This window comes from Loxodonta africana, chromosome 4 (assembly GCF_030014295.1).
Source record: "Loxodonta africana isolate mLoxAfr1 chromosome 4, mLoxAfr1.hap2, whole genome shotgun sequence".
Taxonomy (NCBI): Eukaryota; Metazoa; Chordata; class Mammalia; order Proboscidea; family Elephantidae; genus Loxodonta; species Loxodonta africana.
This window is the reverse complement of record NC_087345.1, coordinates 142,189,384-142,215,174: the sequence shown is the minus strand read 5'-3', so window position 1 is coordinate 142,215,174 and position 25,791 is coordinate 142,189,384. Positions and strand designations below refer to the sequence as shown.

Sequence of the window (25,791 nt, the reverse complement as noted above, 5' to 3'; positions counted from 1 at the left end):
AGCCAAAGACATTCTTACTGTACTATCGTCTTATCTGCCAGGCGGAAATCAGGGTCCCACCCCCAGCTCTCGTCGTGGGCAGGGGGCACCGGCTTTGAGGACTAGCTCAGACACCAGAGTGCCAGGGACTCCCTGGGACTCGCCCAGAGGAATTTTCTCCCGGTGAGGCGGGAGCGGGAGGCGGGCCGGGGGTGGGGCCGGCAGTGGCGGGCTGGCCCGAGGCGGGCCGGGGAGTGCGGGTAGAGGGAGAGAGAGAGAGGAAGTTAGCGGAGCGGCGGCTGGTGCTGTGCCGTCTCGGCGCCTTGGGGACTCTGCCTCCATCTCGGCTTCCGCGCCCCCCGCTCCCGCCGCGGCAGGTGAGTGAATTCACTGCCCCTCTGGCGTCCCCGCGCTCCTGCGCTCCCGCAGTGGTCTGAGCTAAGCTGAAGTTGGGGGTCCCCCGTTCTCCCCCACAGGGCTCTGTGCCCCGCGCTGCAGGCCCAGCCCTCCTAGGCCCGGCCCCAGACCCCCTGCGCCTTGGGGTGGGAGCCGAGGCGGGGGGAGGGGAAATGCCGGCCGCGGCCTGAAGCGCCCCCCGCCCCTGCACACCTCAGACCCCCGCCGCTCGCAGCCGGCGCGACCTTCCGGTCAGAGCCTCCCGGCTCTCGGTACCGACTTGGGCTCCTCCGGGGCCGCCCTTCACCCCCGTCCGTTGTCCGCCTGGGTTCCCCTTCCTGGGGCGGGGAGGAGGGCAGAGTCCCCAGGTTCCAGTTACCGCCGGAGGGCTTCCCCGCTCGGGAGCCCGCCCTGCACTGGGGAACCAGGAACGGGAGACGAGCGGAGTCTGCGTGCGGCTGTTTCATTCTTTTCTGTTGCCAGAGCAGCCCTCCTTTTAGCGAGACGGGAGAAGCCTTTGTTGTCCCCTCTCCACGTGTGCCTCAGGTTTTCCTGGTGGTTTGTGAGCCCACCGCCAGGCCGCGATGGAGGTGGGGCGTCCGGCTCCTGACTGGCAGGTGTGCAGGGACCGCTGGGATGGATGGGTGGGGACTTGGACACCCCCCAGAGAAGAGAAAATCTACGGGAAGGGAAGGACTCAAGGTCACACTTCTCCTTCAGCACCAGATCGAGGACCCAAACCCAAACGCAGACAGTGGACTCTGGCCTGAGCGCTTTCCTCCCCTACCCGCCCCACACCCCCCGCCCACCTGCCGGCTTCTGATGTTCCCTTTTAACTGTTCAGAGCCTATGGTTAGCCAAGCCTGGCCAGAGTGGGCTCCTGCCAGACTTATTCAGTTCCTGTCTTAGAAGGTTTGAAATTCCTGTGCAAGTAATCGCTGCTGACAAAAGTTTGTTGAATGGCTAATGGCCCCTGAGGACCCTGGAAGAGGGCCGAAGCCCTCAGCCACCAAGTGGCTGGGCAGTTAGAGGTTCATCTCTTCATTCACTCAGCGAGTACGAATGTGTCAGCCAGTGATGGGAAGTGGTGGTGGCAGTGAAGGGAGGGCCTTGAGAAGACGGCTAAGGCATCTGTAGAGTTGGCCTTGGGTTTGGACCTGGGCTTCTGGGGTTGGATTGGCCTTAATCTGGCAGGTCAGGGAAGGGAGGGGGTGGGTAAGGAGTGAATGAGGACCCAGCACAGAGCTCCCCATCCCCCAGGCAGCTGCTTAATCCAACCCAGAACTTCTGCCATTGTCAGGCTTGCCTGCCCTTCCTCAAGTGTCTTATCTGCTTGCTCAAGCCTCATCTCAGTGGCAACTCCTCTGGCCTCTCTCTCTAGGATGGAGCTTCAGGAGAAGAATGTGATTTTTGCACATTCCATCTCCATCCATACTGGGTGCGTGGCTGGCTCCACGAGGGAGAGGGCTCTCCGGGCCTGGGTCCGTGCCATCTTGGGCAGACCCCGAGCCAGGGCCCCTGGAGTCCATTGGGAATTGGTGATGACTGGGTCTGCCTGTCCTGATCAGGGAGTTGGGAGGCAAGTGGAAGGGGGAATGCTCTGATTTCAGACCTATAGGTGGGCAGAGTTCTAGTGAGGCATGTTGGGAAGAGAACATCTGCCCGCCCTTTACCCTGCTACCCAGGGAGTGGCTTGTTCTTACTTCTCTGTTACACCTGCCCGGGAAAGGAATGTCAGCCCAGGCAGGAGGGGCTGTGCAGCACGGCGCAGTTGGGGGTTAAAAGCAGGCATCTCACAGCTTCCTTGAGCACGCTGGCTGCCTGTGCTGGGCACTGGAGGTGAATGGATCAGAGTGCTGTCTCAGGGGGAATGGAGAGGTGAGCCCAGCAACTGTGATAGGTTGGTATACAGGCTTTGGTGGTGTTTGATGCAAAGAGCTGCGCAAACATGAGGAGAGTTGCTGTTTGTTCTGTCTGAGGAGCTTTGTTCTGGGCTGGCAGAGGTGAGGCTATGCGAGGTGGACTCTGAAGGATGAACAGGAGCTTGCCAGATAGAGAAGATGGGGAGGTGCACTCAGGCTAGAGGCATGAAGGGGACCCTGGTGAGTGCAGAGAATGCTGGGGGAGGGGTGCCGAGGGGGTAAGGGACATTGTATGCCCTGCTTCAAGCCCAAGGGGGGCCTGGGGGAAAGAGGTGTCTCTAGGTGGGAAGGGGCACTGTATGCTCTGCCGGGGGAAGCCGCAGATTTGGCTGACCTGGGGAGACTAATAGTGGAGCTGGAGGCCCCGCCATTTGTAGAGGGAAATGGCCTGCCCAGGAGCCCTGCACTGCCAAGGCCCCTGGACTCAGAAGGAAGGATGAGGGCAGGTGGAGGAGTGTGGACATTTGATGACTGAGCCTTCTGGGAGTGTCAGCCTTGCAAAACGGCAATGAGTGCCAATACCACAGTTCTTCAAGGTGGAGGGATTAGCGACTGGGCCGACTCACCGTTTTGCAAGGTTGAGGTGGGATAATACCTTGTGAGATGGCTGCTGTGGCCTTGAAAACTAACAGAATCAGCCTGATTGTGGAGTGTGTGTTAGTGGTGGCAGCCAGGATGCTAGGTCTAGGAAGCCTCATTCTAGAGCTGTGGCCACTGGAGGTGCTTTCTCTACTTTGTAGGATGTGAAGAGCAGCTCAGGCCTGGAGTGCCCTGAAGCCAGCTGGCATGTCTGCCTCCCTCCACTGTGCACGGGCCTCCCCATGCACAGGCTCTGATTAACAGCATTCTTGGTTGCCACAGCTTCTGGCCACATGTACCCTTGCCCAAAGCCACTGACATGTCTGAAAAGACAGCTAACTAAGGCCCAAGAGGAAGAAGATGATCAAACACAACTGACAGAGCTCACTGTGTGTCAGGCACATAGAGAACTTTACATATGTTAATTAGCTTGTTTAGACATCACAGTAATCAGAGACTAGGTTATCATCCCCATTTTTCAGATGGAGAAATTGAGGCATGGAGAGGTTAAGTAACTTGCCCTAGGTCACAACCCAGGGAGTTAGACTCAAGAGTCCCAGCTATAACCCTTGTATGTACTGCCTGGATTCCCAGGCCTCTCACTGCTCCATTTCCCAAATTCGGCCCATCCACCTCCACACTCCGCCCTGTTAAACCTCAAGGGGTGAGGAATATTGAGAATGACAGTGACCATGGTCTTATGGGCTTGCTAGTCCCAGGGAAGAGAGACAGGCAGCCCATGTTAGAATACAGCTTTGCCAGCCATTGATGCTCATGGTGGGGGGGTGGGGATGAAGCTTCTGGGGGTAGTGCAGACAGTGGGGTTTGCCCTCCCACAACCCGTTCCCCCTCACCCCCAGTCTTCCCTCCCCTCCCTGCCTGGGCTGGCCAAAGTGGGGAAGTTTCAAATGAAAAGCAAACATGGTCATCATATGAACCACAAAGCAACCATTTCTAGAGGTACTACTGCCTTGCAAATTGAATTCTTGGGTGTTTCGTTCCATGGTCCTTTCCTGTAAAAAGAAGCCATCAACTTAGAAAACAAAAGAGTGGTTTGTTTTTTAAACTCCCCTCTGGGGTTTAGACCTGTTTCTCCAGGGAGAGCCAGTTGAGGTCAAAGCTGGGGGGACTGGGGTTCAGCGAGGAGCTTGGGGGCAGCAGGAGAACACACAGGACTCAGTGCCTGGTGGGGGCTGGCGCTCTGTGGACCGAGGAATGAGGGGAGTGGCAGCTTGGGGGGAGAGGGCTGTGGCATGAAGGCACCCAGGCCTGGCTGGTGGGGCCAGGAGGTGGTACACGTTCGTCCATGTGGGAGAGAGTCCAGGAGAGTGACCTAGAGGCAAGGGGCTCTGGTGCTGTGACACTACAGCGGGCTCTGAGGTGGGGGGCACTGCGTGACTCAGTTGGGGAAAAAGCCAGCTGGGTGGATGACTCATGCCCCACCATCAGCTTCGACAGCATTGGTGAGTGAGCTAATGAAGGAGCTGCCATCTGGGAAGTCAGATCTGGCATTAGAAGGCATGGAGGAGAGGCTCCCACACCAAGCAGGCGTCTCCTTAGAGACAGGAAGAAGAAAGTGGCCTATTCTAGGGTGCAACTGGGGAAACCCCAAGCTTTGGTGCTGGCTTCTGGTAGGGAGTTGGGGGACTACCTCCCCTTCCTTCCTCCTCCACTGGGCCCAGCTGCCTCTGTGAGTGTGTATGTGTGTGAGGAAGGAGGTGGAGGGACCACCGCCAGGCTCAGCTCCATTCTGGGACCCTAGAATCAAGGCAGGCCCATTTCTGGTTGAGGAGAGAACTAACCTTGGCTGGAACTTTTCCAGGAACTTTCCAACAGACATTTCCTCATCCTATCCTGTAAAGGGCAGGGTGTGGGCTGTGAGGCCGGCCCATGTGGGCACGACTGGCTAACAGCACCTGCTCCAGGAGGATGCCTCTCTGTAGCCCACCACACCCTCTCCCACCTGGCAAATGTCTTCATTCGGCTCACCTCCAAGCCTGGCTTCAGCTGAGTTCTAGGCAACAAAGTGAGGCTACCTGGCCTCCAGGTGTCCCATAACGTCTCAGAAAGCCTTGTTTTCTCTCGCCCTTATCTCCTACATGGCTTGGAGACATGTGAGCTCTAGTGCTCTTTCCTCCCAGACCAGGGAGCCGAGTTCCAGGGCCCTTGGTAACAGCATCTCGCGGGGGGTGGTGCTGTACAGTGCATAAAGTGATTGCACGAGCTGCCTCTGCTCTTCCCACCTTTCGTAGGTGAGAAAACCAAATTTCTGCCAGAATCTTGGGAGGCCAAGGGCTTTCTTTACCCATTGAAGGCCCCTCTGCTCGTGTCACTGGCTGTCTTTTTGCTCCTGCTATACATACCCTGGGCCACCCCACTCCTGGTTTTGACCCAGAGGACAGTGTGGGAACCAGGTCTGCCTTGGTTCTGGGGCTCTGCCTTGGCCTCGGTAACGTCACTTTTCTTCTCCATGACTCAGCTCTTACAGGAGAATTGTTATTAGCTGCTGTGAGTCCATTTCAACTCATGACAACCACACATGTGCAGAGTGGAACTGCCCCATAGGGTTTCCTAGGCTGGATTCTTTACAGCAGCAGATTGCCAGGTCTTTCTCCTGCAGAGTGGTTGGGTGCATTTAAACCACCAACCTTTCAGTTAGCAGCGAACGTTTAACCATTGCACTACCAGTATTCCTTTAAAAGAGGATAGTTGTGGAGTATTCAGAGAGGCAGTGGGACAGACAGAAGCTAACCTAGAAATTTTGGAGCACCCTCTGGAATGCTTCTCTCCCCTACCTTCCAGCCCATCTTGCCCCACCCAATGTTCACAGATCCCTCGGAAGCCCAGGGTCTGGACAGGTGAGGGGGAAGCAGGAGGGCCTGCTTTAGCATCCCAGAGGGCCTGGGCTGGAACAGCAGACCTATGTGAGAGGCTGTGCTGAGTTATCTGGTAAAGAGGCCCCACCTCCTTCTACTTCTTTATACAGTCTTCCCTCTGGCTGCTGTTTTTTTTTTTATTGAGATATCTCACAGACCATAAAACTTACCCATTTAAAATGTGCAGTTCAGTGGTTTTTAGTATATTCACAGAGTTGTACAATCATGACCACGATCTAATTTTAGAACATTTTTCAATGCCCTAAAAAGAAACCGTGTGCCGTGCCAAACCAAAAAAACCAAACCCGTTGCTGTTGAGCTGATTAGGACTCAGTGCTACACTGTAGGACTGAGTAGAACTGGCCCCGTAGTGTTTATAAGGGTGTAGTCTTTATGGAAGCACACTGCCACATCTTTCTCCCCCAGAGTGCCTGGTGGGTTCAAAGCTCTGACCTTTTGGTTACAGCTGAACGCTTAGCCACTGCGCCACTAAGGCTCCTTATACATTGCCGGTCATTTCCCTTCCCCATTTTCCCCTAGCCTTGTTTTGGTTGTTATTGTTAGGTTCCTGTTCCGACTCATAGCGACCCTATGTACAACAGAACAAACCACTGCTGGGTCCTTAACCATCCTTACAATCGTTATTATGCTTGAGCCCATTGTTGCAGCCACTGTGTCAGTCTTTCTTGCTGAGGGTTATCTTAGCCATCTAGTGCTACTGTAACAGAAATATCAAACAAGTGGATGGGTTTAACAAAGAGAAATTTATTCTGTCACAGTTTAGGAGGCTAGAAGTCCAAATTCAGGGTGCCAGCTCTAGGGGGAGGCTTTCTCTCTCTGTGGGTTCTGGGAGAAGGTCCTTGTCATCAATCTTCCCCTGGTCTAGGAACTTCTCAGCACAGGAACCCAGGGTCCAAAGGACATGCTCTGCTCCCAGCACTGCTTTCTTGGTGGTATGAGGTCTTCCCCCGACCTCATTCTCTGCCCACTTCTTTCTTTTATATCTCAAAAGAGAGTGACTTAAGACACAACTTAATTTTGTAGATTGAGTCTTGCCTCATTAACATAACTGTCTCTAATCCTGCCTCATTAAGATCATAGAGGCAGGATTTACAACACATAGGAAAATCACATTAAATGACAAAATGGTTGGACAGTCACACAATACTGGGAATCATGACCTAGCCAAATTGACACAAATTTTGGGGGGACACAATTCAATCCATAACAAGGGTCTTCCTCTTTTTCGTTGACCATCTACTTTACCAAGCATGATGTCCTCTTGCAGGGACTGGTCCCTGCTAATAACATGTCCAAAGTATGTTGCCCATATGTTAGGCAACCACTAAATCTGCTTTCTACTTCTATAGGTTTGCCTGTTCTGGACAATTTAAAAGGATTCATATAATATGTGGCCTTTTGTGTCTGGCTTCTTTCACTGGGCATACTGTTTTCAAGGTTCATCCTTGTTGTAGCATGTATCAGTACTTCATTCTGTTTTATTACCTAATAATATTCTGTTGTGTGCATACACCACATTTTGTTTATCCAGCATTGGTGGACATTTGGGCTGTTTGCACTTTCTGGCTATCATGAATGATGCTGCTAGGAACATCAGTGTGTAAGTTTTTGTGTGGATGTAAGTTTTCATTTCTCTTGAGTGTATACCTGGGAGTGGAATTCCTGGATCATGTGGCAACTTCATGTTTAACACTGAGGAGCTGCCAAACTTTCTGAAGTTACTGCATCACTTACATTCCCACCACAAAGTAGGATGGTTCTGATTTCTCCACATCCTTGACAACGCTTAGTTGTCTGTCTTTTTTATTATACCCATCTGGTAGGTGTGAAGTAGTATATCCTTGTAGGTTTTTTTCTTTTTTAATTGTACTTTAGGTGAAAGTTTACAGTGCAAATTAGTTACCCATTCAAAAGTTTATAGACAAATTGTTTTGTGACATTGGTTGCAATCTCCACAATGTATCAGCACTCTCCCCCTTTCCACTCCAGGTTCCCTATATCCTTTCAGCCGGTTTTCCTGTTCCTCTTTGCCTTCTTGTCTTGCTTTTGGGCAGAAGTTGCCCATTTGGTGTTATGTATTTGATGGAACTAAAAAGTGTGTTCCTTACATGTGTTGTTTGTTTTATAGGCCTGTCTAATCTTTGGCTGAAAGGTGGACTTCAGGAATGCCTTCAGTTCTGAGTTACCAGGGTGTTGGAGGGCCGTAGTCTCGGGGTTCCTCTAGTCTCTGTCAGACCAGTAAGTCTGGTCTTTCTTTGTGAATTTCACTTTTGTTCTACATTGTTCTCCCACTCTACCCAATACCCTCTATTGTGATTCCTGTCAGAGCTGTAGGTGTGGTAACTGGGCGCCATCTAGTTCTTCTGGGCTCAGGCTGGTGGAGGCTGTGGTTCATGTGGTCCATTAGTCCTTTGGACTAATATTTTCCTTGTGTCTTTGGGATTTTCAATTCTCTTTTGCTCTGGACAGGATGGGACCAATAGATGTATCTTAGATGGCCGCTCACAAGCTTTTAAGACCCCAGATGCAGCTCGTCAAAGTAGGATGTAGACATTTTCTTTATGAACTATGTTATGCCAGTTGACCTAGATGTCCCCCGAGACTATGGTCCCCAGCCCTCAGCCCCAGTAACTCGGTTCCTTAAGGTGTTTGATTGTGTCTAGGAAGCTTCTATGACTTTGCCTTGGTCAAGTTGTGCTTACTTTTCTTGTATTGTATGTTGTCTTTCCCTTCACCAAAGTTAACACTTGTCGACTATTAGGGATTTCCCCTCCCCACACACCTCCTCCCTCACCTAACCATCAAAGTTGCTTTTTTTCTGTGTAAATGTTTTCTTAATAGTGGTTTCATATAATATTTGTCCATTCGTGGTTGACTTATCTCACTCAGCATAATGCCCTCCGGATTCATCCATGTTATGAGATGTTTCGCGGGTTCATCATTGTTCTTTATTGTTGCACAGTATTCTGTTGTATGTATGTACCATTGCTGTAGTTTTTATATGCATTTCTGTAATGACTAATGATGTTGAGCAGCTTTTCATGTGCTTATTGACTGTATTTTTTGGGGGGGAAATGTCTATTTGAATCTCTTGTCCATTTTTTTAATCGAGTTGTCTTTTTATTGTTGACTTACTAAAGAATTCTAATGAGAGCTGTTTAATTTTGATGATGTTTGATTTATCTATTTTTTCTTTTATTATTTGTGCTTTTGGTGGTGTACCTAAGAAATCATTGCCTAACCTAAGGTCATGAAGATTTGTTCTGTATTTATTCTAAGAGTTTTACAGTTTCAGCTCTCACATTTAGGTCTATGACTTTCTTTGAGTTATTTCTGTGTATGGTGTGAGGGAGGAGTCCAAATACATATTTGCTTGTGCATAGCTAATTGTCCTTATACTGTTTGTTGAAAAGACTATTCCTCCCCCCTTGAATTGGGTTGGCCCCTTTGTTGAAGATCAATTGACCATAAATTTTATGGTTTATTTCTGGACTGTCAATTCTGTTCTATTCATCTTTGTGTCTATTCTATGCCGGTGCTAATCTGTCTTGATTACTGTAGCTTTGTAGTTAAGTTTTGAAATTGGGAAGTGTGAGTCTTCTAACTGTTCTTTTTCAAGATTGTTTTGGCTATTCTGAGTCATTTGCATTTCCACATGAATTTTAGGATCAGTTTGCCACTTTCTGCAAAAAAGCAAGCTTGGGTTTTGGTAGGAATTTCACTGACTCTGTAGATCAGTTTAGGGAGTGTTGCTATCTTAAAAAATATTAAGTCTTCTGATCCATGAGCACAGGATTTCTTTCCATTTATTTGGATCTTTTTAAAATTTCTTTCAACGGTGTTTTATAGTTTTAAGTGTATACTTCTTTTGTTAAATTTGTTCCTGTTTTATTTTTCTTGGTGCTATTACATAAAAATATATGTAATTGTTTTCTTAATTTCACTTTCGGATTGTTTATTGCTGTGTAGAGAAATACAGTTGACCTTTGTAAATTAATCTCGTATCTTGCAACTTTGCTAAACTCATTTGTTTGTTCCAGTAGTTTTTTTTTTTTTTGGCCTTTTCTGTATACAAGATCATGTCATTTGTGAACAGAGATATTTTTACCTTTCTCTCTTTCCAAATCAGTATGTTTTAAAGCTCCTCAGTTGACTCCAGTGTGCTGCCAAGTTTGAGAACGCTTGGGCTAAGTAAGTTGTTCCTTTCCCTGGGAATTGGGGGTGGGGGAGGGGGAGGCAGAGTAAATAGACAGTGTATTTGCATTTCTGGGGAATCCCCTTTACCCCCAGAAGGCTTCAGGGGATTGGAGCTCAGACAGCCTGGGGACAAAGAATGTAGACTTGCTCAGTGTCCTAAACACCAGCTTCCTCTTTTCTCAGTGAATTCCACTTGAGCTGAGTGAATGAAAGTGTGGCCTAAAATGTGTTCTCGGGTAAGAGTGGAAATTCCCCCTCCTCCACTCCAATACATTGTCAGAAAGAGCCACGTGAAAAGCAGTAAGTCAAAACCCAAAGGAAGAAATAGATAGGTTAGGGATCTCTGTGGTCTTCTTGGGAACTGTGGAAAGGGTGAAGTCTATGGGGCTGACCGCTCTGAGTGACCAGGGCTGTCAGGGCTGTCCTTGTAGGTCTGCCTTGGCCCTATCCACCCCAGATAATGGAACTCCCATACCCCACCATTCTCAGAACCCAAGGACTGTCTTCATGCAGCTCTAAACTGTTGGTTTTTTATTTATGAAAGTGGTTATTAGACACATTATTAAGAAACTAAACTGTATCATCTTACTGGCTCCTTCATTAATAAATGAACTTAATAAAATCTTTGACACGTTTATTTTATATTTGTATGAAAGTCATCGTTTCACCTTTTTAAAAAATCATTCTCTAGCAGTTTTGGTGCTCATCCACTGGATTCACGTAGTCTTTTCTTGGCTATCGGGTGAATGAATTCCAGGTGGCAGTAGAACTTTGCTGACTGATGCTGTTTCTCTGGGTTGTTTTTTCTTTCTGGACTTCGTGCTTTGTTTTGGTTTCTGGTTTGCACACAATGGAGAAATTATTCCCTGTTGGTGGAGCAATGACTGAGAATTTGGTTTTATGGTCTGACTGTTGGGTGATCTTTATAGCTGGAAGACAGAGATTTATTCTCTGTTGAATGAGAATTGACAGAGAATCTGGGTTGTTGGACTTTCTTGTTTCTGTCCTTAGCTTTTGAAGCTCAAACCAGTTCAGAAGTTTGCACCCACCACAAAGAACAGCTCAGCAGCTCTTTGACATCAGGACCAGTGTGTCTTTGTGTTTCTGTGTTTACTTTTGAGTTGGGGCTGAAGTTGTAGAACTGAAACCATAAGCCCTTTGTGTGTCTGTGATTCAGAAAGGCCTTTGCCTCTTGTGTGAATGTGAAAAAAAAAATGTGTTTTTATCTCTGGGAATTAGGTTATAAAGTCTCTTAAAATTGAAGAAACCCTGTTCTGACTGGCTTGTGGAGCTCAGTAAGAACAAATATTTTTTAAATTTTCAGAAAATAAGGAAATTGGACTTCTAATATTTTAAAGCACTAGAATTAAAAAAAAACTTACAGAAGTAAACTTAAAACAGAAATGTTTTAAGAATCCACATTCATATAATTAAATCTTTAGCAAATAAGACTAAAAAAATAATTTTGGTTTTTAAAAAAGCTATATATTTTCTCTGATTTATTAATATTAAATATAATATAACCAAAAACCAAACCCACTGCCATCGATTCCGACTCACAGCGACCCTACAGGACAGAGTAGAACTGCCCCATAGAGTTTCCAAGGAGCGCCTGGTGGATTTGAACTGCCAGCCTCTTGGTTAGCAGCTGTAGCACTTAACCACTACGCCACCAGGGTTTCCAAATATAATAAAGGTATACATTTTATTCTACTTGAGTTTTTTCCCCATAAAGTTCGATAAGTTTAATCATCAACCAAGCTAACATTCTCCTTTTTTTTTTTTAATTGTGCTTTAAGTGAAAGTTCACAGTCAAGTCAGTTCCTCATACAAAAATTTATACACACATTGTTATGTGACCCTAGTTGCTCTCCCTACAATGTGACAGCACAGTCCTCCTTACCACGCTGTATTTCCTGTGTCCATTCAGCCAGCTCCTGCCCCTCTCTGCCTTCTCATCTCGCCTCCGGACAGGAGCTTGCCCACTTAGTCTCCTGTATCTACTTGAGCTAAGAAGCGCATTCTTCACAAGTATCATTTTAGCTAACATTACTCTTACATACTGTTTAAGTATTATGAAAAATGTAAATTTGTGTTCAATTAAATCGAATAATGATTCTGACAATTTAAAAATTTTAACAGTAATTTTGTTATGAGCATGTCAGCTTGAAGATAATTTCCAAGATAAAGCTTAGGTAACTTAAAACCTTGAGGTTGATCAAGTTGGATTAATTAACGGGTAATCGTTTCATACTTAGGTGATTTCTAAATCAGACAGAATATTGAAACATTGATTATTAAGTATAAATTTTAAGCTTATGTCATTTTGCTTTAAAAAAAATGCTATGGAGAAACTATATCTGTGGTTAATGGGAATGAATGTGTTTTCACCACCTTGAGAAGGTATAAAGGAGACATGTGTGGCAGGAGAAAGTTGTGTTGTCTTTTCATTAGCTGTTATCATTAGGTGCTGTCGAGGTGGTTCTGACTCATAGTGGCCCCGCGTACAACAACAAAACAACGCCTGGCCCTGTGCCATCCTCACAACCGTTGCTATGTCTGAGCCTATTATTGCAGCCACAGTGTCAGTCCGTCTCTTCAGGGGAGAGTTCATGAGCTAGTCTACAGACATGATTGTGTATGACAGAATTACAGACAGTTCTCAATTATCTACTTCCAGTTCTGTGTGACATAGAAGTCAGTTAACTTTGGTTAAACGGCCTTGGCTGCTAACTGAAAGGTTGAAGGTTTGAGTCTACCCAGAGACGCCTCTGAAGAAACGCCTGACGAACTACTTCTGAAAAAATCAGCCATTGAAAATCCTGTGGAGCACAGTTCTACACACATTGAGTCCCCATGAGTTGGAATTGACTTGATAATTGGTTATTTTCATTAAAAGTTATAATTAATATGTATGAAAGAAAAAAACAGTTGTGTATATACTTCTTTTTTTTCAAGGGGAAAAGGTAGTTTTTCCCCTAAAGCAACATTTCTCAAACTTTTTGGTCTTCAGAACCTTTTATATATAAAAATTTTTGAGGACTTCAGAAAGCTTTTGAGTAAGTAGGTTCTATCTGTTGGTATTTACTGTATTAGAAATTAAAACAGAAATTAAAAAAATATTTGTTGATTCACTTGAAAATAGCAGTGTCCATTTTTCATCAAGTAAATATGTTTTTGAAAAATAACTCACAAAACAAAGCATAGAAACAGAGAAATAGCATTGTTTGACATTTTTGCAAATCTCTTAAATGACTGGCTCAATAGAAGATACTTGGATTCTCAATTTGTTGTGCTTTCTATGCCATTATCGCCTTTGGAGAACTACACTGTAGCTTCATGAGAGAATAAATAAAATAATTTTAGTATTAATTATGAAATATATTTTACACTGAGATCTTCTGAAAAGTGTCTCCAAGACTCTTGAGATTTCCTGGACTGCACTTTATCCTAAAATAACTTGTCAGTGTATGCCAGAATGTGAAAAAACATAATGAAGAATAAAACTTGGAAAATACATTCTATTGCCATGGTTTATAATACCTGAGTCTGAAAAGAAGCTCTGAAATAATGTCACAATTTAGGCATAGTTTTCTTGTGTTGATGCTCTTGCTTCCTTGGTTTACTCATTTCATGCCTTGGCTTCAAAACAAAAGGTCCTTCCCTTCTTTCTGTGTAATCTACCTATAGAGCAGAGATTCTAGATAGCATAAAAAAAATTGGTGCTTTATGCCAACTCTATTATGTCCTTAACTACTTAAGGAAAACGCACACACACAAAGAATGAAGATTCCTCGCTTACGGAAGAGCTAAGGTTTTGTTAATTCACTGAATACGTAACCAAGTTTCGTTTCTCTGGCACCCATGATCTTACCTTAATCAAGGGCCCAAATAGCCTCTGATAACGCTTTCGACCTGGCCTTTCAAAAACTGAACCCCACATTTAGGAAAAAAAAATTTTTTTTCAGCATTTCTTTTATACCTAAAACTATCATTGGCATTTCCCAGAGGGCCCCTGGAATGTCACAAAGATTTGGTCTTTTCACCTTATAAAACGGAGAAATGCTATAAAAAATAATTAGATTTGTTTCAGGTGTTACTCTTGTAAGAGGTACTTGCTTAGCCTTCACTGGGTTAAGTTCGTGTAGGTACAATGTTAATATAAATATTTCAGAAATCGTGTGCTGTATGGGAAGCCCCTTGTCAGTGCCCAGGCTGTCATGATGTGACTTCCTCTCAGGAGAAGCACAGGTCAAAGCTGTCATGAAACAGTTGTGTGCAGTAACCCAAAAGAGAAGGCGGCTTTCTTCCATTCTGATATTATTGGCCACCTGTTGCCGTCGAGTTGATTGCAACTCCTAGCGACCCTATAGGACAGAGGAGAAGTGCCCCATAGAATTTCCAAGGAGTGGCTGGTGGATTCAAACTGCTGACCTTTTGGTGAGCCAGCCGAGCTCTTAACCACTGAGCCACCAGAGCTCCATTACTGGTTAGAGTACTGAATTAACCCTGGCCAGTCAGTCTCTGCCATCTATAGATGATTTTTATTTTTTTGTTGTTGTTGAGAACATACACAGCAAAGCCCATACCAGTTTCACCATTTCCGTGTGTACAATTCAGTGACGTGGATTACATTCGAGCTGTGCAGCCATTCTCACCCTCCTTTTCTCAGTTGTTCTTCCCCCATTAATATAAACTCACTGCCCGCTAAGGTTCCTATCTAATCTTCCTAGTTGCTGTTGTCATTTTGATCCCGTATAGATAGTTCTTAAAAGAGCATAATGCTCCAGGCAGACGTTTTTTTACCAGTTAAGCTACACTATTGTTTGGTATTAAGAAGACTTCAGGGGATATTTTAGATGAAGGTTTACAGAACAAACTGCACATTTATAGGTACTGCAGGTGAAACCTGGTGGAGAGAATTTCTTAGGCTTGGTTTCCTACCTTCATGATAGCAAAAACAGAGGCTTTCAATTAAAAGCCCAATCTAGATTTCTGATTAAAATTTCTAGAGGAAGTTTCTTCTTGGCCTTGGTAGTTGTTCAATACTGCATGGCTCTAAATTTTGCAAGAGAAGCCTGAGGAGGCTTTTCTGGTTAATTAGCACTCTTGCTGCACCTATGTAAATTACCCGGCCAGCCTGATGAGACTGTCACCAGCACCACCACCAACAGTTGCCATCGGGTTGACTCGGATTGATGGCGACCAGCCCCCCTTTTTGGATGAAGAATAATTTTTGACATTTTTATCACGGGTAGGGATTGGGGGAAGGGAGTCAGGATACTGTCAGGAAAAAAAATTGTGAAAGACTTTGAAATGAACAAAAAAGATAACTGGATGTTCCTACTGGTACCCTCCTCTGAGTTTTAGTCCATGCCTTTCATTGTCTTCAAGCCACTTGTAAACAAAACCCCTTACCATGGAGTCAGTTCCGATTCACGGCGACCCCATGTGTTACAGAGTAAAACTGCTCTGTAGAGTTGTCATGGCTGTAATCTTTATGACTTCTCTTCCATGGTGCTGCAAATGAACTTTGTCCAGTGGAATGCACTTGATTATTGCCTTGTGGATCTCGATCAGTTTTACGTCTGTGTGTAAATTCAGTTCAGCATTCTTGATTGCTTATATGAATGGTTCTTTGACTTCTTTGAAGGGTTGTAACATTTTACTGTTTCCCCACCAATTAATGAGTTAAATAAATTCTTGATATGTGTTCCTTTAAGAAAACAACCAAAAAAGGAAATCTACCTCCTCCAAGTGCATTATTTTTCTGGACTCCAGGGACCAGAAAAGTGAAGTGATACTGGGAACTCTCCCTTCCCTGTCCCTGCCCTTTTCCGGGTTAATTCCTGCACATCCTTCAGCCCTCAGCCCAGAGAGCACTCTCTCCCCTCTGGGTCTGCAGCCTAGGCTCCCGTTCCACCTCTACTGTAAATCCCCTGGTCTAAGCTTTTCCCCTGCACCTGGCACATAGTAGGTGCGCTGAATATTTAATGGCTGTATTAATGGCTGGGTGCTATAGCAGCACATGCTTTTCTTTCATACTGTTTATCATATTTACAATTATACATTTTTTTGTAAATAGGCTGCTCTGGGGGAGTCCCTGGGTGGAGCAAATGGTTAAGCACCCAACTAACAGCTGAAAGGTTGGAGGTTCGAACCTACTTAGAGGCACCTCAGAAGACAAGCCTGTCTTCTTCAGAAGCTTGATCTGCTTCTGAAAGGTCCCAGCCTTGAAAACCCCATGGAGACGTTCTACTGTGCACTCATGGGGTCGCCACTAATAACAGCAGGCTGCCTTGGGGCAGACGCCTGTGTGTCATTTTTACCATTGTTCCTCAGCTCCACGGACATTGAACAAGCTCAAAATGTCTGTCAGTTGGTGAATGCTACACTCAGAGTCACACAGCTAGTTAAGTGCTGAGCCAGGGGACAGTAGAGTTGGGTTCTCCCAGCTTCCGGTCCAGGGTGCCCTTCTGGTGCAATGTTTGGGTGACCTGGAGGTAGGATGAGTGCTTGATGTGGTGAGGGGACTCAGGGAATGCGTGTTGCCCAAGGAGAAGCCTGTGCTCTGGAGGCTTTGTCCTGTAAAGATCTTTTTCCTTCTAGGAGCACTGTGTCTGCTTGCTCCTGCCCCATGTGGCCCGTGCTTGTGCGTTGACTGTGGGATGGTACTGGAGCCCTGGTGGTGCGGTGATTAAGAGCTTGGCTGTTAAACAAAAGGTCGGTTAACAAAAAGGTAAGCACCCACCAGCTGCTCCTTAGAAACCGTAGGGGGCAGTTCTACTCTGTCCTATAGGGTCACTGTGCGTCAGAATCGACTCGACAGCAAGGGGTTTGTTTTGGTTTGGGGTGGTACTGAGCTGTGGCTTTTGTGAACTTTGAGGTTTTCAGTTAATTGAGGGACATTTGGCTTCCAGGGTATGTGGGAAACTCCTGGGGCCTTAGAGAAGGGTGGCTAGAATCTGAGTAGGCACCAAGCCAAAAACAAACAAACAAACCCATTGCCGTTGAGCCGATCCCAACTCATAGCAACCCTGTAGGACAGAGTAGAACTGCCCCACAGAGTTTCCAAGGAGCGCCTGGTGGGTTCAAACTGCTGACCTTTTGGTTAGCAGCTGAGCTCTTAAGCATTAAGCCACCAGGGTTTCCAGTGAGGTATGTATTGTCTTGTCTTACTCATGAAAAAGAGGCCCTGAGGGGTTCCCGCCTTCCCTGCATCTTCAGAAATATCTTCTGGGTAAAGAAGCTGTGAGGATTGGAGAGATTCTCATAAGAACCACCTGGGGATCTTGTTTAAAATGTAGATTCTAATTCAGTTTATATGGGGTGGAAATGCAAATTATCAGTGGAGATTCGAACCACGGGGAATGAACCAGTTCAAAGCCCTGGAGAGGGCAGGAGAAGAATGAACCAGTTCAAAGCCCTGGAGAGGGCAGGAGAAGCTGGCCGGTATCGTGCCTGGTGCCTTCGGATGTTAATATTAGATGGTAGTTGCTGGGATGGTTGTTGTTCTTAGTAAAAATAGTTGTTAGCCCCGCACCACAGAGGCCTTGACTGTTAAAAGGGCGGGAGAGTGCAGGTTTCCAAGAGATAACCCAGAAAGGGACCAACGGTCCGGTCCCAGCCTTGCCTTATCACCAGTGAAATCCTGGCTTTGAACTTGTCTGGTAACAGGAAAGCGTTGTACAGATGTGAGGTGGTGGATTATTTCCAGCTTTCTGCCCACCTGGCCAGTTTCCCACTTGGGTCTCAGAAGAAGTGGAGGGTGGGGAATGAACTCTTGGTGGCTTGCATTTTCCTTCTTATGGAACTACTTTGGTTAGCATTGGGGTGTGGGGGTGAAACCATGGCTGACCTTAAGGATGCTGGTGGGTGCCCTCATCCCCATCCTCCTGGGCTCCACTCACAGCTGACAGTTGACTCCCTGAACTTCTCCTTAAGTAACAGAAAAGATAAGCCTGAGGTAAACTGAGGCAGACCTACTAAGGGTTTGTGCCCTGCCCTGATGGTAAATCGCAGATCTCCAAAGCCGCACCAGCCAGGCCTAGGAATGCGCCCCCTCCCCGTTTCAAAGACAGCTGCTGGCCAGGAGCCAGGGACCTTCATCCCTAGCGTGGATTCTGTGGCTGTGAGCCTGAGGCCTATGTGATTTGAGGACGCAACCCAGGCAAACTAGCCCCTTTTGTCTTTGCCTACCACCCCGGTGAGGCCTGTAGAGCAGATGGCATGCTGTACTTTCACATATGTTACCTCAATTGATTCTGGATTTAATAGGAAAATGCCACACCAGGATAATCCACCACAGTGCCTTTTTTAATAGTGAAAAATTGGAAACCATTTAAATGTCCAACAAGACGGGATAATTGCATTTTGGGGCATATGTCGATTTGGGGGCAATAGAACTGTCAGACTTGACATTATTGACATTTATGATGCTTTGTTAAGAGGCTCTTCTGTGCATTGTAGGGTGTTTAGTAGTATCCGCTAGATACCAGTAGCACCCCTCCCCGAGCTGTGACAACCAAAAATGTGTCTAGACACTGCCAGATGTCCTCTGGGGACAAAATAGCTCCTCATTGAGAACCATTGCAATAGAATAATATTTAAAAAAAACAAAAAATAAGCATTAAAATATTTTTCAAGAACGTTTATTGAGGTGGGAAAATGAGCACAATATAAGTGAAAGTAGAAGAATATTAACCTGTATGTAGATGTGGGGCATGTGTATAAAATTCTGGAAGGATATCAGCTGAACGAAAGTAATGGGATGATGGGTGAATATTTTCTCCTACGTAATTTTTTAAAAAATAATTTTTATTGTGCTTTAAGTGAAAGTTTACAAATCAAGTCAGTCTCTCACACAAAAACCCATGTACACCTTGCTACACACTCCCAATTACTCTCCCCCTAATGAGACAGCCCGCCCTCTCCCTGCACTCTCTCTGTTCGTGTCCATTTCGCCAGCTTCTAACCCCTCCACCTTCTCATCTCCCCTCCAGGCAGGAGATGCCAACGTAGTCTCAAGGTCCACCTGATCCAAGAGGCTCACTCCTCACCAGCATCCCTCTCCAACCCATTGTCCAGTCCAATCCATGTCTGAAGAGTTGGCTTTGGGAACGGTTCCTGTCCTGGGCCAACAGAAGGTCTAGGGGCCATGACCACCGGGGTCCTTCTAGTCTCAGTCAGACCGTTAAGTCTGCTCTTATGAGAATTTGGGGTCTACATCCCACTGCTCTCCTGCTCCCTCAGGGTTTCTCTGTTGTGTTCCCTGTCAGGGCAGTCAGCTGGGCACCATCTAGTTCTTCTGGTCTCAGGATGATGTAGTCTCTGGTTCATGTGGCCCTTTCTGTCTCTTGGGCTCATAATCGCCTTGTGTCCTTGGTGTTCTTCATTCTCCTTTGATCCAGGTGGTTTGAGACCAATTGATGCATCTTAGATGGCTGCTTGCTAGCGTTTAAGACCCCAGACGCCACTCTTCAAAGTGGGATGGAGAATGTTTTCTTAATAGATTTTATTGTGCCAGTTGACTTAGACGTCCCTTGAAACCATGGTCCCCAGACCCCTGCCCCCTGCTATGCTGGCCTTCGAAGCATTCAGTTTATTCAGGGAACTTCTTTGCTTTTGGTTTAGTCCAATTGTGCTGATCTCCCCTGTATTGTGTGCTGTCTTTCCCTTCACCTAAAGTAGTTCTGATCTACTATCTAGTTAGTGAATGACCCTCTCCCACTCTCCCTCCCTCCCCCCTCTCCTAACCACAAAAGAATGTTTTCTTCTCAGCTTAAACTATTTCTCAAGTTCTTTTAATAGTGGTCTTATGCAATATTTGTCCTTTTGCAAATAATTTCACTCAGCATAATGCCTTCCAGATTCCTCCATGTTATGAAATGTTTCACAGATTCCTCACTGTTCTTTATCAATGCGTAGTATTCCATTGCGTGAATATACAATAATTTATTTATCCATTCATCTGTTGATGGGCACCTTGGTTGCTTCCATCTTTTTGCTCTTGTAAACAGAGCTGCAGTAAACATGGGTGTGCATATATCTGTTCGTGTAAATGCTCTTATTTCTCTAGGATATATTCCAAGGAGTTGGATTTCTGGATCGTATGGGAGTTCTATTTCTAGTTTTTTAAGGAAACGCCAAATCGATTTCCAAAGTGGTTGTACCATTTTACATTCCCACCAGCAGCATATAAGTGTTCCAATCTCTCCACAGGCTCTCTAACATTTATTCTTTTGTGTTTTTTTGGATTAATGCCAGCCTTGTTGGAGTGAGATGAAATCTTATTGTAGTTTTGATCTGCATTTCTCTAATGGCTAATGATGGTGAACGTTTCCTCATATATCTGTTAGCTACCTGAATATCTTCTTTAGTGAAGTGTCTATTCATATCTTTTGCCCATTTTTTAATTGGGTTATTTGTCTTTTTGCAGTATCATGTAGATTTTAGAGATCAGATGCTGATCAGAAATGTCATAGCTAAAAACTTTTTCCCGGTCCGTAGGTAGTCTTTTTACTCTTTTGGTGAAGTCTTTGGATGAACATAGGTGCTTGATTTTTAGGAGCTCCCAGTTACCTAGTTTTTCTTCTACATTCTTTATAATGCTTTGTATACTGTTTATGCCAGGTAGTAGGGCTCCTAACATTGCCCCTATTTTTTCTTCCATGATATTTATTGTTTTAGATTTTATATTTAGGTCTTTGATCCATTTTGAGTTAGTTTTTGTGCATGGATTGCAGTATGGGTCTTGTTTCATTTTTTTTTTTTTCAGATGGATATCCAGTTATGCCAGCACCATTCGTTAAAAAGACTGTCTTTTCCCCATTTAACTGTTTTGGGGCCTTTGTCAAATATTAACTGCTCATATGTGGATGGATTTATGTCTGGATTCTCAATTCTGTTCCATTGGTCCATGTATCTGTTGTTGTACCAGTACCAGGCTGTTTTGACTACTGTGGCAGTATAATAGGTTCTAAAATAAGGTAAAGTAAGGCCTCCCACTTTGTTCTTCTTTTTCAGTAATGCCTTATTTATCCAGGGCCTCTTTCCCTTCCATATGAAGTTGGTGATTTGTTTCTCCATCTCATTGAAGAATGTCTTTGGGATTTGGATCAGAATTGCATTAAATGTATAGATCGCTTTTTGTAGAATAGACATTTTTATAATGTTAAGTCTTCCTATCCACGAGCAAGGTATGTTCTTCCACTTACGTAAGTCTCTTTCGGTTTCTTGCAGAAGTGTACTGTAGTTTTCTTTGTATAAGTCTTTTACATCTCTGGTAAGATTTATTCCTAAGTATTTTATCTTCTTGGGGGCTACTGTAAATGGCATTGATTTGGTGATTTTCTCTTCGATGTTCTTTTTGTTGGTGTAGAGGAATCCAGCTGATTTTTGTATGTTTATCTTGTATCCCGATACTCTACTGAACTATTCGTTTCAGTAGTATTCTGGAGGATTCCTTAGGGTTTTCTGTGTATAAGATCATGTCATCTGCAAATAGAGATACTGTTACTTCTTCCTTGGCAATCTGGATGCCCTTTATTTCTTGATCTAGCCTAATTGCTCTGGCTAGGACCTCCAGCACAATGTTGAGTAAGAGTGGTGATAAAGGGCATCCTTGTCTGGTTCCCAATCTCAGTGGGAATGTTTTCAGGCTCTCTCCATTTAGGGTGATGTTGGCTGTTGGCTTTGTATAAATGCCCTTTATTGTGTTGAGGAATTTTCCTTCTACGCCTATTTTGCTGAGAGTTTTTATCATGAATGAGTGTTGAACTTTGTCAAATTCCTTTTCTGCATTAATTGATAAAATCATGTGATTCTTGTCTTTTGCTTTATTTATGTGGTGGATTACATTAATTGTTTTTCTAATGTTGAACCATCCCTGCATACCTGGTATGAATCCCACTTGGTCATGGTGAATTATTTTTTTGATATGTTGTTGAATTCTATTGGCTAGAATTTTGTTGAGGATTTTTGCATCTACATTCATGAGGGATATAGTTCTATAATTTTCTTGTGGTGTCCTTACCTGGTTTTGGTATCAGGGATATGGTGGCTTCACAGAATGAGTTTGGTAGTATTCTGTCCTTTTCTATGCTCTGAAATACCTTTAGTAGTAGTGGTGTTAACTCTTCTCTGAAAGTTTGGTAGAACTCTGGAGTGAAGCTGTCCGGACCAGGGCTTTTTTTTTTGTTGGGAGTTTTTCGATTACCTTTTCCATCTCTTCTTTTGCTATGGGTCTATTTAGCTGTTCTACCTCTGTGTTAGTTTAATTAGGTAATGTGTTTCTAGGAATTCATCCATTTCTTCTAGGTTTTCAAATTCGTTTGAGTATAATTTTTCGTAGTAATCTGATATGATTCTTTTAATTTCAGTTGGGTCTGTTGTAATATCGCCCATCTCATTTCTTTTTTGGGTTATTTGCTTCCTCTCCTGTTTTTCTTTTGTCAGTTTGGCCAGTGGTTTATCAATTTTGTTGATTTTTTCAAAAAACCCCAGCTTTTGGTCTTGTTAATTCTTTCAATGTTTTTTCTATTTTCTATTTCATTTAGTTCAGCTCTAATTTGTATTATTTGTTTTCTTCCGGTGCCTGTGGGTCTCTTTTGTTGCTCTCTTTCTATTGTTCAAGTTGTAGGGATATTTCTTTGATTTTGGCCCTTTCTTCTTTTTGGATGTGTGCATTTATTGATATAAATTGGCCTCTGAGCACCGCTTTTGCTGTGTCCCGAAGGTTCTGATAGGAAGTGTTTTCATTCTCATTGGATTCTCTGAATTTCTTTATTCCATCCTTAATGTATTCTATAATCCAGTCTTTTTTGAGCAGGGTATTGTTCAGTTTCCAAGTGTTTGATTTCTCTTCCCTGCTTTTCTTGTTATCGATTTCCACTTTTATGGCCTAATGGTCAGAGAAGATGCTTTGTAATATTTCAATGTTTTGGATTCTGCTAAGGCTTGCTTTATGACCTAATATGTGGTCTATTCTAGAGAATGTTCCATGTGCACTAGAAAAGAAAGTATAGTTGGTTGCTGTTGGGTGGAGTGTTCTGTATATGTCTAGGAGGTCAAGTTGGTTGACTGTGGCATTTAGATCTTCCGTGTCTTTATTGAACTTCTTTCTGGATGTCCTGTCCTTTACCGAAAGTGGTGTGTTGAAGTCTCCTACTATTATTGTGGAGCTGTCTATCTCACTTTTCAATGCTGATAGAGTTTGTTTTATGTATCTTGCAGCCCTGTCACTGGGTGCATAAATATTTAATATGGTTATATCTTCTTGGTGTATTGTCCCTTTAATCACTATATAGTGTCCTTTCTTATCTTTTCTGATGGATTTAACTTTAAAGTCTATTTTGTCAGAAATTAATATTGCCAGTCCTGCTCTTTTTTGATTGTTGTTTGCTTGATATATTTTTTTCCATCCTTTGAGTTTTAGTTTGTTTGTGTCTCTAAGTCTAAGGTGTGTCTCTTGTAGGCAGCATATAGACGGATCTTGTTTTTTAATCCATTCTGCCACTCTCTGTCTCTTTATTGGTGCATGTAGTCCATTTACATTCAGGGTAATTAAGGATAGGTATGAGTTTAGTGCTATCATTTTGATGTCTTTTTGTGTGTGTTGACAGTTTCTTTTTCCCACTTGATTTTATGTGTTGAGTAATTTTTTTTATATATTGTCCTTTTCTCATATTGTTGTTGTTAATTTTGTTTCTGCTGAGTCTGTATTTTTCCCTTGTATTTTATTTTGATGAGTAGGCTATTTTGTCTCCTTTGTGGTTACCTTATTATTTACCCTTATTTTTCTAAATTTAAGCCTAACTTTTATTTCTTTGTATCGCCATATTGTCCTCTCCATATGGAAGGTGTATGATTACATTTCTTAGTCCCTCTTTATTATTTTAATGTTGTCTTCTTTATATAGTAATATCGTTGTTACCCTGTTTTGGGCTTTTTTTTTTTTTTTTTTTTATAATCTTGCTTTGTTTTTTTGACTTCTGATTGCTCTGCCCAGTGTTCTAGTCTTGGGTTGATACCTGATACTATTGATTTTCTAACCAAAGAACTCCCTTTAGTATTTCTTGTAGTTTTGGTTTGGTTTTTACAAATCCCCTCAACTTGTTTATCTGGAAATGTCCTAATTTCACCTTCATGTTTAAGAGACAGTTTTGCTGGATATATGATTCTTGGCAGGCAATTTTTTTCCTTCAATTTTTTAAATATGTCATCCCATTGCCGGCATGGTTTCTGCCGAGTAGTCCGAGCTTATTCTTATTGGCTCTCCTTTGTAGGTGACTTTTCATTTATCCCTCGCTGCTCTTATAATTCTCTCTTTATCTTTGGTTTTGGCAAGTTTGATTATGTCTTGGTGACTTTCTTTTCAGATTTACCTCATGTGGAGTTCGATGAGCTTCTTGGATAGATACGTTCTCATCTTTCACAATATCAGGGAAGTTTTCTGCCAACAAACCTTCAACAATTTTCTCTGTTATCCCTCCCTGTTCTGGTACTCCAATCAGTCATAGGTTATTTCTCTTGATAGAGTTCCACATGATTCGTAAGGTTTCTTCATTTTTTTAAATTCTTTTATCTGATTTTTCTTCAAATGTATTAATGCCAAGTGATTTATCTTCGAGTTCAGAAATTCTAGCCTCTACTTGCTCAATTCTGCTCCTCTGACTTTCTATTGAGTTGTCCAATTCTGTAATTTTATTGTTAATCTTCTGAATTTCTGATTGCTGCCTGTCTATGGATTTTTCCAGCTTATTAAACTTTTCATTATGTTCCTGAATAATCTTTAATTTCTTCAGTTGCTTTATCTGTGTGTTCCTTGGCTTGTTCTGCATATTGCCTTATTTCCTTCCTTATGTCTTGAAGGGTTCTGTGTATTAAACTTTTGTATTCTCCATCTCGTAATTCCAGGAAGGCACTTTCATCTAGAAGATCCCTGGGTTCTTTGTTCTGACAGCCTGTTGAGGTGATCATGCTGTGTTTCTTTATGTGACTTGATATTGACTGTTGTCTCTGAGCCATCTATTAGTTATTGTATTAGTTTATGCTTGCTTACTGTGTCATAGCTGCTTGCTTTGTTTTGTTTTGGTATACCCTTATGGGTTGCTTGAGTGAGCTAGCTTGATTATTTTTGCTTTTGGAGCTCTGGTGTCCTGTCCCCAGCTGGCTAGAGCTGTTATCAGGTATATCAGTCTAGGAGTCCATTCAGTTTTCTTGTATGAGTTCAGCTTAGGTTTCCGGGTAGCTGATCATCAAGTGTGTGGTACAGGCTCTGTCCTACAGTGTTAGAGGGGCAGGGGTGATTGGCGTATATACCAGTATCTGATTGTAGCAGGGGATCATGCTCTGAACAAGAAAATGCATCTCTGTTCCCTAGAGCATGCTGGTGGGTGGGTTCTGCAGAGGGACTATGGGCACCCAAAGTTTTTGGTTGTAAGGACTAGGAGGTACCAGGTATCTTTGGACCCCTGTTGCGGGTGGCTGAGTGACCTGAGTGGAGCTTCCAGTCCTTCGGTCCCTGATGTGATCTCCTAAGTAATTTTTTGAAGTTGCTTCTCTGCAGGAACATGGTGGTGGAGGGGAGGGGCACTGGACTAAGAGTCAGGAGGCCAGGGTTCTGGTCCAACAGTGCTGTTACCTTGGTAGCAACTCTGGGAAAATGGTTTGGCTGCTGTGGGCCTATTTCCTGAGGGCGGGCTTTGTTTTGTTCTTTGTCCTGATCCTGGCTCTGGCTCTGGCTCTTACCTCTTGCCCTGTGAAGGGCCTACTGGTGGCCTGTGAGCCAATCCTTGGGGCATTCTTCTCTGTCCACGCAC

General features: G+C 44.1%; 1 protein-coding gene across 3 annotated transcripts in view; it reads left to right on the top strand.

Moving 5' to 3' along the window:
- The first annotated feature begins 245 nt into the window (after window positions 1-245).
- Window positions 246-25,791, top strand: part of BID (BH3 interacting domain death agonist) — a 40,776-nt gene continuing 15,230 nt past the window's right edge. Inside the window, exons 1-2 of one of the 3 annotated variants that reach the window (XM_023548970.2) lie at window positions 246-356; window positions 16,580-16,693. The gene's annotated coding sequence lies outside the window, so the exon portion shown is untranslated. Of the gene's footprint in view, window positions 357-16,579; window positions 16,710-25,791 lie in introns of all 3 variants that reach the window. The other 2 variants (XM_023548969.2, XM_010590777.3) reach the window with 2 other exon arrangements.